Source organism: Apium graveolens, chromosome 2, assembly GCF_009905375.1.
Source record: "Apium graveolens cultivar Ventura chromosome 2, ASM990537v1, whole genome shotgun sequence".
NCBI lineage: Eukaryota > Viridiplantae > Streptophyta > Magnoliopsida > Apiales > Apiaceae > Apium > Apium graveolens.
In genome coordinates this window covers 52,713,330-52,717,504 of record NC_133648.1, presented here as the reverse complement: position 1 = coordinate 52,717,504, position 4,175 = coordinate 52,713,330, and positions in this window count along the sequence as shown.

Here is a 4,175-nt window from a genome sequence, read left to right as displayed (position 1 = left end):
AAATGCTCTCATGACAGAATTCTTGAACTCAGTTCCATTGTCACTCCTGATTCTTCTAACTTTGAAATCAGGATGATTGTTGACTTGTCTTATGTGATTGATTATGATTTCATTAGCCTCATCTTTAGACTTTAGGAAATATGTCCAAGAGAACTTTGAGAAATCATCTACAATTACTAGGCAAAATCTTTTCCTTGAGATGGACAATACATTGACTGGTCTAAATAAGTCCATGTGAAGCAGTTGTAAAGGCTCTTCAATTGTTGAATTAAGTTTCTTCCTGAATGATGCTTTGATCTGCTTCCCTTTTTGGCAGGCATCACACAGTCCATCCTTTGAAAACCCCACTAGAGGAATGCCTCTTACCAGTTCTTTCTTTACCAGCTCGTTCATGGTCTTGAAGTTTAAATGGGATAGCTTTTTGTGCCATAGCCAACTTTCATCTTGACTTGCTTTACTGAGAAGACAAGTTACAGACTCTGCTTTGGATGAGTTGAAGGTTACTGAATTGCCTTTGTCACAAAGCTGGCTGATACTCAACAGATTATGTTTGAGACCATCCACTAAGGCAACCTCCTCAATGATGACATTGTCCTTTGAAATCAAGCCATATCCCACAGTATAACCCTTGTTGTCATCTCCAAAAGTAATACTTGGGCCAGCTCTCTCCTTAAACTCTGTGAGCAGGGTAGAATCACCAGTCATGTGTCTTGAACAACCACTATCCAAGTACCAAAGATTCTTTCTGTTTCCCTGCACACATCAAAATCAAATCAAGTTGATTTTGGTACCCAAGTTTCCTTGGGTCCTGCCTTGTTAGCTTTCTTTTTCTGTTTCTTAGGTCTTATCTCATTTGACTTAGGAATTTCAGATTCATCCTTAGTCATTTGGATTGGACCTTTGAAACCATTCATTGCAACAGAATTATCATGCATATTATGACTAACAGGAAATGGCATGCTTGGTGTAAATATGTTATTACAGTAAGGCATGCTAAATGGCATTTGTGACATATTATATGCAGCATAATAAGGATTAGGTGCAAATGACATATTAGCAAACTGTGCATTCATGTTCTGTGTAGGCATAGCATTAACAGGCATGGGAGGCATGGCATTCATGTTAGGAAATTGAGACTGAACAGACATGGGAGTAGGCATGGCAGATTTGCAATTTACAGATAAATGATTTTTCTAGGAGCATATTTATCAGGTGTATAGTTATTGTGTTTGTTAATCCCTACTTTACCATTCCTATTGATTTTCCTTTTAGTCTCTGCTTTTACCTCAATTTTCTCAAGTTTGTCACTTAACTGTTTGACAGTCATGTGACCAACATTAGCCTTTTTCCCTTTCTTAGCTTGACTTGACTCTCCTAAAACAAAGTTCTTGGAAACAGACCCATACTTCTCATTCAGCTTAATTAGTTTGGCTTTGCTAATGGGCTTGCTCACAGCCGACGGATGAGGATTTTCATCATTCGACGGATAACACTTTTTGATATCTGACGGATAGTCCTCATCATCCATCGAGTCTACATCTGTTAGCAATCCATCTACCAAATTAGATTCTAGTTTGTTCTTTTTCCAGGCTTCATCACAAAAAGACTCAATTCCTTGAACTTTGGTGATTTGAGCATGGACATCTCTGGATGTTTTCCATGCTTTAATCACCTCTTGTTCACGCTCGAGCTGCTTCTTCAAAATCTCTTCCTTTTTCAAGGACTCGATTAATTCCTCCTTGGCAATCTTACACTCAATTCTTAACTTCTCAAAATCAGCAAACTAAGACTCAAGCACATTATTCCTCTCACTTAAAAACAAATTGTTTTCTTTAAATTTTAGCATTTTCTTTAGTAAGAGACTTAAGTGTAACACGTAAATGATATAATTCTGTAGACATGTCATTTATGGCATCATTACACTCAGCTTTAGATAAATGTGCAAGGTTTGTAGTAATTACCTGATTGCTTGAGGAACTTGTCTCTGTCTCATCAGACTTGGCCATTAGGGCTAGATTGACATAGCTGACATCTTCATCTTCATCCAAACCATTTGTTGCCCAGTCATTTTCTTGTGTAATAAAAGCCCTTTCCTTTTGTTTGAGTAGATCAAAGTATTTTTTCTTGTAATCCATAGACTCAAACTTTTTCTTACTGGAATCTGACTTTCTACACTCATTGGAAAAATGCCATGCCAAGCCACATTTGAAACATTTGAATTTTGACTTATCCACCATGTTTCTATTTGGCATGGCTGCTCCAAAGTTCTTCTTGAACTTGAGCTTGGAAAATCTCCTGGAAAGAAATGCTAGGTGCTCATCAATGTCCTCCATGTCATCTTGGCTCAATGAATCTTCACTTTCTACTGCAAACCCCTTGCCCTTTTTCTCACAGACCTTTGAAGTTGATTCAACAGCTTCCATCTTCACTTCTTTCTCCTTTTCCAACTCAGCAACTAGTGCAATGGATCCTCCTTTCTTCTTTCCTCTCTCCATCCTTTCATCCTGCTCTATTTTAAGCTCATAGGTTTTCAGGCTGCCATACAGTCTCTCAAAAGTAAACTCCTTATAATCTTGTGAGTTTCTTAATGAGACTGTCATTGGTTTTCATTCCTTTGGAAGAGATCTAAGGAATTTCAGATTAGAGTCTTTAGTCTGATAGACTCTTCCATGCAACTTAAAAGCATTTAGTAGTGCTATCATGGCTACCTTGTCATCAAGGTCCGGGACTTTTAAAGCTTCCTTCGTGAAATGATTCAGGTAGTCTCTCAAGGATTCCTTCGCTCCCTGCACAATACTCATGAGGGATGCTGTACTTTTCTCATGCACTCTTCCGCTGATGAACTGCTTAATAAAATCCTGACTTAATTCTCTGAAGGACCCAATAGAGTTCGAGGGAAAACGACTATACCATCTTTGAGCCATACCCGACAAGGTCTGAGGAAAGGCCCGACACTTAATAGCGTCATTCACGGGTTGCAATAACAGCGCATTGGAGAATGTCCTGACATGATTAGTGGGATCTCCCGTGCCATCATAAGCTTTGATAGTGGGCATCTTGAACTTCCTTGAGATATGGGCATTCATTATCTCTTCAGTGAATGGTGGAGTAGGATCATCAGGATCTCCAAGGGGAAGAAGATTGCTTGGATCAGCTCTTGGGACTACAGCCCTTCTTTGTGATGGACCATCCAGGTCTATGATTGGAGGAGGATTCCTCCCCCTAGGTGGTAATGGGGGCCTGGGAACCTGGTGCACCTCCAAGTCACGCTTCAACCTTTGAATCTCAGCCTCATGGGCCTTGATTCTCTCTTGCACTTCTTGGGGATTCACCCCTCGGGTGCTCCTAGGACGTTGGTTACCATCAGCCACCGGCTCTTTGCCAGTACGTCTCCTTCTTAGAGCCCTTTCAAAGATTCAGAGTCTCTCTCAGTATAAGGACCAGAAAATTCCTGATCCTTGGGTGTTAGTCCCTTAACTATATAGCAAGAATTACAGAAGGGGGGTTGAATGAAATTCTAGAACCTTTTTCTTAAAATAAAAATGTTCAAACTCGAATATAAATATAAGTGTTTTGATTAGCACAATGCGGAATAAAAACTTAAGTGAATCAAAACATAAGTAATTAAAAACAAGAGTCTTTAAAAACTTTCTGGTGGATTTAAACAATTCCACCAGAGATATATATATTATATCGAGAGAACTCTGTGTGCAAGAATGCTCACAGCTGCTTACAAATTTGAACTACTGAGAATACAGAGAAATGCTAATAATTCTGCTTACAAATGTTTATCACTTTTTGTATCTCAGATCTTAGTTTCTATTTGCTACTTCTTGGTTTATATATTACCAAGATTACAAAGTCAAAAGATAGAATCATTATAAAAACTATCAGTTTTTATGCTTTGCTACTTTGTTCTCTATTACCCAGTTAATAGGCTTCCTCATTCCATTTGCATACATCCCGACGCACGTGACCAGTTGTCACTGTCAACTGATGTTTAAATCCTTTATCCGTTGGGTTCATGATCATCCGTCGGATTGTTGATCATCTGTCGGGTTGTTGATCATCCGTCGGGTGCTTTGTAGTTTATCCGTCGGGTAGCAATCAGGCACTTGACTTCATTTCACTTATGCAGAATTACAAGACATCATCTATGTATAATTAATCAACAT